The sequence below is a fragment of the Dryobates pubescens genome, chromosome 26, assembly GCF_014839835.1.
Source record: "Dryobates pubescens isolate bDryPub1 chromosome 26, bDryPub1.pri, whole genome shotgun sequence".
Taxonomy (NCBI): domain Eukaryota; kingdom Metazoa; phylum Chordata; class Aves; order Piciformes; family Picidae; genus Dryobates; species Dryobates pubescens.
In genome coordinates, this window is record NC_071637.1 from 13,131,038 (window position 1) to 13,143,215 (window position 12,178).

The 12,178-nt window shown below is 47.9% G+C and overlaps 1 protein-coding gene across 1 annotated transcript in view; it reads left to right on the forward strand.

Moving 5' to 3' along the window:
- The first annotated feature begins 3,872 nt into the window (after positions 1-3,872).
- The window catches only part of SLCO4A1 (solute carrier organic anion transporter family member 4A1), a 31,513-nt gene continuing 23,207 nt past the window's right edge, over positions 3,873-12,178 (forward strand). The window contains exon 1 of the mRNA XM_054173664.1: positions 3,873-3,921. The gene's annotated coding sequence lies outside the window, so the exon portion shown is untranslated. The remainder of the gene's footprint in view (positions 3,922-12,178) is intronic.

Below are 12,178 nucleotides of genomic sequence, written 5' to 3' on the forward strand. Positions count from 1 at the left end.
TGCCAGCCACCAGCAGAGCTCTGTATCCAGTCTGTCTGAGCCTGACATCAAGTGATCAAAAGGAGGTGGTCCTGAGATGACAGATCAGCAGATGTGAGGAATATCTAGGCCAGATGCTGTCAAGCAAAGCTGGTGCATGTTCCCAGCAGTACAGGGGACAGGGCACAGGTGTCTGTGGATCACAGCAGGTCAAGGACTATGCTCTAGCAAGTACTTTTCTAATTCTTCTGCAATACACAGAGTCATGGAATCATAGAGTTGGAAAGGACCTTTCAAGGTCATCTAGTCCAACCTCCTGCAGAGAGGAGGATTATCTTCAACTAGAGCAGCTTGCTCAGAGCCCTGTCCAAACTGACCTGGAAGGTTTCCAAGGATGGGGCATCTCCCACATGTCTGGGCAGCCTGGGCCAGTGTCTCAGCACTCCCAGTCTAAAAAAATATCTTCCTTAGATTGAGCCAAAATCCCCCTCTTTTAGTTTCAAACCATTGCCCCATCATACCTTTCCCTTCACTCCTGTTGCATACTTCTCCTTCACAGGTTTGCAGAGCCAGGAGAGAAGCAGAGCAAGGCACAATCTGAGTCCACGCCAAGCCTCAATACCCTCATGCCCAGGTCCCTGCCACCCTGCTCATGCTCCCTTCTGTGCTCATCAAGTCTCTGCCCAAATCTCACCCATCCTTTCCAAGCCTGCCTTCACCAGCTTTCTTTGCATCACACACTCTTCTTGACTTTCTAGAATGTGGGTATATGAATTTATCTTCTCCAATCCCTTAAAACAGCTACAAAAGTCTTCAGGATAAGCCAAGTCCAGGGCTCCAGAGAAGCTTTGTGCCACTCATGCAGCAAAGTGAGCATTTGCTCATGAAGGCTGAGCCCTGGGGGCCTTAAAACAGAGTTTGAAATTAAACTTGCCCCTGGGACAGACTCCTTTGCATTTACAAGTGAATCAGCAAAGATGGCAAGACTGATTTACCATGCCACTGCCCAGCAACTTTTACAGGCTTTTGCAGGAGATTTCTTTCAGGTGACCTCTGCCCTTCCTTGCCACACCTTCTCCCTTTGACACATTATCACTATTATCATTAGCTTATGCAAATCCATAGGACAAGCTCCATTTCCTTACATCTCCCTCCCCCAAGAGGTAACATATTTTGAGACGGTGAATGAAAAAAACACCACAAATAAAGTAACAAAATTGCTCTGCACCTGTGAGGACAACCTCAGCAAAGGCAGGAAGGACCAAAATGTATGTGGAAAAAGTGAGGAGAGCTGAGGAGCAGGGAAGCATCACCCTGAAGCTGGAGGCAGTGATGAGTGCAGCTTGGCCTTCAGCTGAACAGGAAACACGAAGGGGTTTCCCCAGCTCGGATGCTCTTGACACACCACCACCTCTGCACAGCTGTTCTTCTTTCCACCCTGTTTATTTCAAATATAAACAGCTTGAAACAGGGCCTTACTCATCAATGCTTGTACAGCACCAGCCAAAACAGTGTCCTAACATCACTGTACAGGGAACCAGTCTCATCAAGATCAGTGTGTGTCCATGGAGTAAAAGCTTCCTGGGTTTCCTAAGCACAACATGTCGCAAACAGCAGGCTCTCCCACGTGTGAGTTTGCACTAAAAGCTCCCAGTTTAGACCAGTGAGTGAAAGCAAAACCTGCAAGAAGCTCGTTCAGCTCCAATGGGCACAACAAGGATGAGACAAAAAGGCACCACTTTCCAGCTCCATCCCAAAGCCCTTACTTCAGAGAACAATTGGGAGGCAGCAGTGCAAGCAGCACACTGCCACAGCTTGGACACCTGCTGGTGGTCAGCAAGTTCACCATAAACCAGCAAGGTGTCCTTGTGACCAAGAAGGGCAATGGTATTCTGGGGTGCATTAGGATGAGTGTGGCCAGCAGGCTGAAGGAGGTTCTCCTGCCTCTCTATTCCTCCCTAGTGAGGCCACACCTGGAGTATTGTGTCCAGTTTTGGGCTCCCCAGTTCAAGAGGGACAGGAAACTATTGGAGAGAGTCCAGTTGAGGACACAAATATATTGAGGGAACTGGAGCATCTCTGGGAGGAGGAAAGGCTGAGAGACTTGGCACTCTTCAGCCTGGAAAAGAGCAGACTGAGAGATCTTATAAATGCATATAAATATCTAAAGGGTGAGGCCATGAGAAGGGGTCTGGGCTCTTTTCAGTGGTGGCCAGTGATAGGACAGGGGACAAGGGGTACAAACTACAACACAGGAGGTTTCACTTGAATTTAAGGAGAAATTTCTTTACTTTGAGGGTGATAGAGCCCTGGACCAGGCTGCCCAGAGAGGTTAGTGGAGTGCCCTTCTCTGGAGACTTTTAACATGCACCTAGACTTGTTCCTGCTTTAGTAGGGGGATTGGACTAGATGACCTCCAGAGGTCCCTTCCAACCCCTACCATTCTGTGATTCTCTGAGTCCATTACCCAGGTTATCCTGTGCACTCTGGATAATGAAGAAGTGATTGCACTTTAAAGAGCTGAACACACAGTGCCTGAATTATTTATCTCTGAACGTGCTGAAACAGGCCAGACTCCCAAGTGATGTGAGGCAGATCTCAGAAAAAACTCAAGTAGGCAAGCAAGAGCTGCATGGTTAGACCCTCATGCATGTAGGAGTAACATCTGCTGAGATTCTTCCTGCCCAAGTGATTTATGTCCTGGAGGGTGTGGAGGTCTCAGGCGTGGGTGCTGGCTTCGAGACTCCTCTGTGTTATCACACATGGGCACCCTCTGCTGCCTGTGAACATCCCTCTGTGGCAGCAAATCCCCAAACAGCAGAGAAAAAGGCCCAAACAAATGTGTTTATGCAAATCAAAGGGGAATGGGATGTTTGCACGGATTTCCTGCACAGCTCCACCAGCTCTGGCAGGAGTTGTTCTTCCTCTGCAGCCACGAACCTGGCTGTGCCCAGCCTCAGAATGCCTGGCATTGCACCAATAAAGATAACACCACAGTAGCTCTGTTTGTGCCACAGAAAAAATAATGCCCATGCATCTGCTCTCCAACTTCTTTCCTCCTTTTCTGTGAGCACAGCTCACTGCAGTAGCTGGAGGTAAAGACTTAATTCCTGCTACTACTATCTGCCAACACAGTGACGGATGTGGCTCCTACATAGTTTCTCCCTTCAGTCTGGTGCATGGATGCATCCCAGAACTTCTTCTTGAGCATCTGGGGGTGAGGAGGAGGATGAGAAAACTGTGATAGCCCCCGGGGTGGGGGGCAAGAGGTTAGAGGGACTGCCCAAGTCCTCTGTGGGTGCTGCAAGGCTCCAAATGCACAGTGGGATGGGACACTTGGGCGTTTTTCATATGATGCACCTGCCTCTACCCTGCTCTCTCCTCACTCTGTGTCTTCTCAAAGCTTCATCCCTCTCTTCATCCTCCCCTTGCTTCCCCCCTCTCCCTTTTCTTCCTCCTAACAAAGGATTCTCTCGTTGTCCTTCTCTCCCTCTCCCCTACTCCCATCCATCCCAGTCCCCCTCCCCCTTACCATCCTCTCCCTATCCCGTCCATCCCTCTCCCCACCCTCCCCTTGTTGCCCCTCTCTCCCTTTTATTCCCCAACACAGAACCCTCTCCCTGTCCTTCCTCTTCCTGCTCTTCCTCTTCCTCTCCCTCTCCCCCTGCCGTGCTCTCACCCATTCCTCTCCCCATCCATCCTCTCCCCTCATCCATCCCTCCATCCATCCCTCCATCCATCCATCCATCCCTCTCCCCGCTGCCTTAATCGCACTTTCGCTTTGGCCTCTTTCGCTCTGCCATTTGCCAGTTCCCCACCGGCGTCCATGTCTGATTGGAGGAGTGGCCCGTCCGTCATGGCGGAGTGCCCGCCCTCCCCAGCGGCGGGGGCTCGGTAGCGCGGGGGTGGAGGCGAGAGGGCAGCGGCGGCGACCGGTGGCAGGTACCAGGGCCTGGCGGGGAGATGCGGGAGGGATGCTGGAGGGATGGATGTGACTGCGGGGTGGGGGCTGCCCGAGTGAACACCCCCACAACCACGGCAGGATCCACCGGGCGGTGCCGCACGTGTCTGCAGGAGCGGTGCGGGGAGCCCCGGCAATGGGCGCGGATCGTCCGCCGCTCCTCGCAGCATGGTGAAAAGCCCTGAGATTTGGCTCGCAGCGGCCCTGGGATGGAGGGGTTCGGGTCTGGGGAATGGGGTTAGGTGCCCGGAGACAGTGCTCCAGCCCCGGGCGTGCGGGCTTTTGTGTGGGAACGGTGGTTTGATGGACAGAGCTCCCGCTCCGCGTTGGGCAAATCGCGTTTGATGGCAAGGGAGCCGGGGGAAGTCATCAAAATAGCCAAAGTCACTGAGATTTTTCCATTTGCGAGGCATCTCCGGTGATGCTCCAAAGACGGTATTGCCACCTTGCAACTGAAATTCGTTAGAACTGATTCACCGTGGTCTGTTTGATTTCCTTTTATCAAAGCCTTGCTTTTCTGTGGGGAATGGAACAACAACCGAAAAGAAAGAAAAAAAGGGCAGAGAAGATAAGCGAAGGGACTGTGGTGGCTTGGCAAAGTGATCCATGCAGCAAGTGGAAAGTGTGTGAATGATAAAACGCTCCCTGTTTTGAGAGGGCAATAACTGAAGTTAGGGAAGGAAGAAGCAGGCAGCGTGCTGAGCTGAAATCGGAGTGCTCATCACCTGACCTATATATTGCTTCCACTAACCTATTTGCTCGTGGGATACAAATCAAAAGCATTTTTATAAGAGAAGAGCGGGGTTCAAGTCCTGAGAGCTCACAAGGCACAAGCAGGCATTAACCACATGAGTTTGGTGTATTAATGTTTCATCACTATTTTATTGACTGCCTGATTTTCCCAGGCAACGTGCTGCAAATGTGAAGTTATCCCAGTCTGGCACCTCCTTTTATTTTGGATTTCTGGGCTTCTGCTTTCTCTGGTGCCACTTGGTTGTAAAAACACACAGTTAAAACAGCCTTTGAGGGGGAAGGCACACAAAGATCTTTAGAGGAGAATGGACTTGAGCTGTTGTAAACGTGAGGAAAAGGGTGAAAAGGATGAAGTGGTGGGGAGAGAGTGAGTCAAATAATGAAAAGGGGGGTGGGGGGGAAAGAGAGAAGAGAAGAAAAAAAAAGTAGCTATTTATATGCAAAGATGTCTAGCCTGCAGGCTACAAAAAATGATCAGAAACTGAAGCAGGCTGTGAGGGGCAGACCACATCCACCTGCCATAGAATAACTTGGTCACAACCATGCAGATGTGCAAGGAGCATGTCAATGTGTGACAGCATCATCTGAAGCCCTGTGAAACCTCTGCTGATGATAACCTTAAATCACCCCACACATGTGGATCCAGCCCACAAAGTGATGGTGGCAAAAACATTAAGCAGGATCCTGGGCTGACAAATGAGACAGGAAGCAGCAGTTCCTGTGAGAGTTTGGTATTCTTGGCCAGCAAACCCAGGAGTTACCTGTGCAAGTACTTAATAGAAATCTTTACAGAGATTAGAGATTTTCAGGCAAGAGAGAGGATGGGATCAGCCACTAACAAAAGAAATACCCACCAGCTTAGGGAGATCAGCATCCAGCTGCTCAGTGCCTCATGATTTCCGATTGCTAACTCCTTGAGGCAGCTTTAATCATTTTGTATGTGTGCCTGTACAGCATGGAGTGTGTTAAGGAGCATCCTACTCTCCTCTTTGGGGCTTTATGCCCTGCAGTAGCACAAAAAAGTGAATGGTGGCTTCGCTTTGTGCCACTTATTTTGCTCAGTCCACTCTAACAAGCAGCAGTTCTGCTTTCCTCTATTTAATTGAGTGTCTCAAGTGCATCAAGCCCAGAAACCTGCCTTTGCCTGCAGGGGCAGGCACTTGTTACCAAATTCCCAAGTATTCTGCTTTACCATTTGGGTTTCTTGTCATCCTCACCTGGTTCCTTGAGCTGCTGCCCCTAAGTTGATTCTTCAGAGCCTGGGACATTCTCATCTTGCACAATCCCATTAATGCAAGGCTTTCCCTGCTCCTGCATTTTGGCAGGAGCCCTCTCTAGCCTGGGATGTCCAGATGCAAGAGCTGCTCCTATGCTGGAGCCAGTCTCCTTTCCCTTTTCACAACTGATTTACTGCAAGACCTCCCCATGGTACAATTACTTTTCTTCCATCTTGGCTTTGAGTAACCTCCCAGCATACGAGTGGTGATGCAGAACTGGAGGATTTGAGAACAAAGAGTTTCTGCAAACACTTTGTGAGAAAAAATGCTCTGAGAGAGGTCAAGGACTTAATCTAGTTTATGAATCCTGGGCAAAAGCATCCATCCTCCTTTGATAGCTGTGATGAGCGATTGTAGGCAAGTACTGGGAGACAGCCACTAACTGTAATAGATTCTGTATCAGCCTTCTCGTTAGTACAGTGGAGGGCATGAGATGAGGCAGTGAAGTGTTTAATATTAACAGAGTAATGTTATTCTAACCTTAAACCTCTCTTCAGGCTGAAGTACCCCTAAATCTGGGGTGCAGCTATGTTGCTGCTGTCAGAAACAATGTCATTCCATGTCTAGATTGTAAATGAGTTTGAGCAAGGGGAATATTTTAGCATTGGGAAATGCTCTGCCTGTTCTTGTTCACCTCATTTGGCAGTGCTGAGCCTTTCCAGCAGTTGTGGAAATTCTTGGAGCAGTGGATACACTGGTCCCATTTCTCCTCTTGTGCTTTTCCACTGACATGCATAATTACTGTAAAATTGAATTTGATTGCTATCATTGATGTATACTGCTGTATGGCATCAGTAGTCTTTGCTCATTTGAGTTCTCATATCTTGGTTTGGCCTCTGTGAGAAAGAAAATGAACTGCTGGCAAGCTTTGGGGATGGCACCCAGTGGTTTGAAGACGTTAAGGAGTCATTTCCATGTTGAGAAATCAGGGGCAAACACTTCTCTTCCCAAAAACTACTTTGACTTTGCAATGCTCTGCTGAAAAAAATCCAACAAAAAGTACTTTTTGGCATTTTTGTATAGCTATGGCTTCCTGGTTGTGAACTCAAGTGCTTTGGGTGTGCTCTGAGATAGGAGTTTCATTTTTCTAGATGGCATTAAGAAATAAATGACACTAACCCATGACACCAAAAAGAGTCTCCAAAACATCTGAAGGCTCTGTCAGATTTTCTGTCCCCTCAGAGTCTCTCCTTATAAATTCAATATAAATCAGATTGGAAAACTGAATTAAATATTTGGTTTGCTTTAAAAGTCCCACAGAAAATAGAAGTCCAACTCTTGGCCCAGCAGTGAGGCTCCTCAACCTTGCCTGATCTGGATGGGCTTACTGAAGCCTTCCCTCCATGGCCAATCTGATCCTGCACTATGAATGAGGAGAGGGCAGATGCCATGGAGATATGCTAGCATAAAAATATTTCCCCACAGTGCTTTCAAAGCAGCTGTATGGTGTTTGTATTGCTGCAGCAGATTCAGTCTCATAGAGGGTTTAGATCCTTTGAGCCAGATACAGGTCTAGTTGCAACAGAAACAGTCTTTTTGGGAGTGCCACTACAGCCCTGACCAACCTGTGATCCCTTTAATGTTGAGTATTTTCCTCTTATTTAGTGGAAAACCTTGGAAAGAATATTTTAAGATGATGAAGAAACTGAACTAAGAGGAGTGAAAAGTCACTATCCAGCCTGTGGTACACTGATTAGGCTGGGGTTGGAGTGGCTGGAGAGCAGCCAGACAGAAAGGGACCAGGAGGTACTGATTGATTGCTGGCTGAACATGAGCCAGCAGTGTGCCCAGGTGGCCAAGAGGGCCAACGGCATCCTGGCCTGCATCAGGAATAGTGTGGCCAGCAGGAGCAGGGAGGTCATTCTGCCCCTGTACACTGCACTGGTTAGACCACACCTTGAGTCCTGTGTCCAGTTCTGGGCCCCTCAGTTTAAGAAGGACATTGAGACACTTGAATGTGTCCAGAGAAGGGCAATGATGCTGGGGAGAGGCCTTGAGCACAGCCCTGTGAGGAGAGGCTGAGGGAGCTGGGGTTGCTTAGCCTGGAGAAGAGGAGGCTCAAGGGAGACCTTATTGCTCTCTACAACTACCTGAAGGGAGGTTGTAGCCAAGAGGGGGTTGGTCTCTTCTCCCAGGCAACCAGCACCAGAACAAGAGGACACAGTCTCAAGCTGTGCCAGGGGATGTTTAGGCTTGAGGTGAGGAGAAAGTTCTTCACTGAGAGAGTTGTTAGCTGTTGGAATGTGCTGCTCAGGGAGGTGGTGGAATCATCATCCCTGGAGGTATTCAAGAGGGGATTGGATGTGGCACTTGGTGCCATGGTTTAGTAGTCATGAGGTGTTGGGTGCCAGGTTGGACTTGATGATCTTTGAGGTCTTTTCCAACCTTATTGATTCTATGGTTCTATGATTATCTGTCTCCAGCATTCTTGTTTTAAATTAATGCAAAATTTTAAATACTGCTTTTTTTCCTCCTTTTTTCCCCCTTTTTGTTTTCAAAAGGTGATAAAAAGTCTTCCTTGCCTACCCCTGCAAACCAGCCAAAATTTATTCCCTTTGAGCGCTGTCTGGAGGCAGTCTTGGGAACCCTTCTTGAATTTCTATGTGAGCAAACCTCACTCTTGAGTCAGCAGCAGTGGTAGGATCAGGGAAGTAATTTCTCAGTCCTCAGTGAGGCTGTGAGCACCGTGTCAGAAGTTCTACAGCTACTCATCTTGTCCAAAGTGCTGCATCTGATTTGTGCTGAAAGGGTTAATGTTGTGCCATCTGGCTTTGTGCTTGATCAAATATTGTTTGTGTTGTGGTAGCCAACATGAGGCCAGAGTAAGCTCTGGGTAATATGCTTGGCTAATCCAACAGAAATATGATTATGTGCCTGTTCCTGCTCCAGATGATATCTGCAGTAATGAGTGATTTAGTAACACGCAACATGGTGGTTGTGCAGACGTGGCTTGAGGGCTGTAGACAACCTGAATGTTTTGATTTCCAGCCAGTGGGCAAAGAGACACAATAGAAGTGGATAACTCCAATTAGGTACTTAACTTTAAATCAGTAATTAAGAGAGAGAGAGAGAAATCCCAGTCCTAATGCAGGATGACTTCAGGGAGTCACCTGAGATGTGGAAATTGAGGTTATTTTGCCAGAGTGATTTCCTAGGTGCTAATCTGAGGTTAAGCAAAAAAAAACCCTGGGCAGCTGGAGTTTTACTGTACTTTGCAGAATGGTCCATTTCAAGCAGAGAGTTCATTTAAGTGCTGTGCTGTTCTCCTGCTCGACAGGAATCTCAAGACCAATACCTAAGAGGATTAGAGAACATCACTGAGTGTTAAACAAGATCCAGGCTAAGCGGTGTGCACCAGTGAGCTTCTGCTCCAGGGGCTGTTTGGGGAAGCTATTACTTGCTGATGTGGAAAAAAAGAGTGGGCTCGTGTGGGAAATACTCTTCCCTTGGCTGAATCCTTCCTGAATCCTTCCTGAATCCTTCCCTGGCTGAATCCTGTCATTTGTCTCTTGTACTCACACTTGACGCAGTGTTTCCACCCTCTGCCCATCTCATGGACTTGTGTGCTTGCTGAGGATGATGATGGTTGCAGGGGAAGCTGATGATCAGCAGGTTTTTTTCTCTGTGGTGCATTTAGCAATTCTAAAGGGCTCCCTTCAGCTCTGTCTTGCCTGGTTTGAGAGAGGAATGGGTGAACCTCCAGCCCACCAACATAGGGTTGAGCTGGAGAACTTGTCATAGAAGGCTTGAGCTAAAGACAGTCATTGGCTGGTAGAGCAATATGACCTCATGGTACACAATTTCCCCTAGGGAGTCCACTTACTGTGAAAAAGAGGGGTTGAGAGGCAATCTTTTCTCAGGAAAAAAATGAAGTACAAGGTAGTTTGGATGTTGACCTCCAACCCTTTGTTCCCAGAGTGTAAAAGGGACAAGATGGAGACTACGGCCCATGCAAGATCTCTTAACACCTCAGGACATCACATAGAGTTCTTCCCACACTGCAGCAGAAATCATGGATTTAAGACTGGCATTTCATCTCCAAATATTTGAACTTTTTGATCCATTTGAAAGGAAAAGACATTAAGACCCCATGATGGAATGGTTCTTGAACAGCCAGGGGTCATGTGAAACCCATTTCCAGCAGCTGCTGGCTCACAGTCTGCAGTAGCACAGGCATAGCAAGTGTTCTGGGAGGGGGAATCATGGAAATGTGGGGTTTTTTTGAGCAATTTGCTGTAGAAAGGAGGGTTGTGGTCCGAGTTAGGGCATAAATAGTTCTGGCTTTGAGCCTGATTGTGTTTCTGCTTTTGCTGCTACAATCAAGCCAAAAATAGATTGCCGATAGCCTGCAAGAGGAGTGCAGCTTGGTGTGATGTAGGAATTGATCACTGAGTGGGGGAAAAAAAGACACATAAGGGAAATATCTCAATGAAAAGCTGTTCTGCAGCAGTGATGGAGTTGTTTAGCCTGGAGAAGAGGAGGCTCAGGGGAGGCCTCATTGCTGTCTACAACTACCTGAAGGGAGGTTGTAGCCAGGTGGGGGTTGGTCTCTTCTCCCAGGCAACCAGCAGCAGAACCAGAGGACACAATCTCAAGTTGTGCCAGGGCAGGTTCAGGCTGGATATTAGGAAGAAGTTCTTCGAAGAGAAAGTGATTTACCACTGGAAGGGGCTGCCCAGGGAGGTGGTGGAGTTGCCGTCCCTGAAGATCTTCAAGAAAGGACTGGATGAGGCACTTAGTGCCATGGTCTAGTTGATTGGATAGGGCTGAGTGATAGGCTGGACTGGATGATCTTGGAGGTCTCTTCCAATCTGGTTGATTCTCTGCTTCTATGAAAAGCCTGTGAGCAAAAAGCTTTGCTGTTCCAGCCTGACTGTTGTCCTCTGTTTGCAAGGAGGATCCTGTATACTATCCACCTCCAGCAGAGGGGCCTGGTGTTGTTTGTGCCAAAACTCATCTTCCCCACACCATTTCTTGGTCTCATTTCCTCTTGTTTACCCTTTTTGTTTTTGCTTTCATACCGATGAAACCAGGAGGATGAAGAAGAGCAGGTTTCTGTAAACCATGGTAGATGTCAGTGTTATTTGGTTATATTTATCCTGTGCTCAGCATCCCTGCATTGTGTAACACAGGATATTGCATTTTCTGCATTTTGATTGCTTCTATGTTTAGCAGCAGCAGAGGAGCGTGTCTCGCATTGCTCAGTCGGCTTGTGGTCCTTTCGTTTCGTTTCTTACATCAGAAAGGACTTGCCTGAATCTGCATCCTCTGCATGGAAACAGAGGAGGGGTAGGAACTCACTGGTAATCACTGGAGGAAGCTGACTAATGGCTCAAGCTGAAACATCACCCTGAGTATTGAGAATCCTTAAATGGGCTGTAAAATGATGGGAAATGGGGATCTTAGCAATTCTTATTGATATCTAAAGGCTAAGAGTCCAGAGGATGGGGCCAGACTCTTCTCAGCAGTGCCCAGTGGCAGGAAAAGGGGCAGCAGGCATAAACTAGAACAAAAAGAAGTTCCACTTAAACATCAGGGAGAATTTCTTTTCTGTGAGGGTGCCGGAGCCCTGGAGCAGGCTGCCCAGAGAGGTTGTGGAGTCTCCTTCCCTGGAGAGATTCCAAACCCACATGGACATTGTGATCCAGGGCAACCTGCTGTGGGTGACCCTGCTTTAGCAGGGCTGTTGGACTAGATGATATCCAACCTCCACCATCCTGGGATTCTGTGTGATTCTGTGAAAAGAAGACCATGCTGGGGACAGAGCTAAGGAAAATGCTAAGGTGGTGTGTGTGCAGAGGAAAAGCCATGGAGACACCCAGCTCCATGGCTGGAGAGCTCAGTACTGTGCCAGCGTGGAAACCTTCTCATTACTGACCAAGCTTATGGGTAGGAAAAAGTTCCTAAAGCAAGAGTGACATTAGGGAGAGGGAGTTAGGTCTTAAAGCATAAAAGAACCTTTTGTCTGGCTAATCTTTGCTATGCAAAATATAGTGACTGGGTTCAAACTGCTTTGTGCATTGGCACTGCAAGTTTTTAAGGATGGTCTAAGGCTGCTGCAGCCAATTGTGTTTGCACAGATAAGCTGGAGCAAAGAATTAAGCTCAGAAAATCTGGCTAGGTTTATCTTCAAAGCATTTCCAAGCAGCTAATTGAAAATTATCCAAGCCACCTTCCTGATTTCTTGCATATTATTGCCTTAATTTGC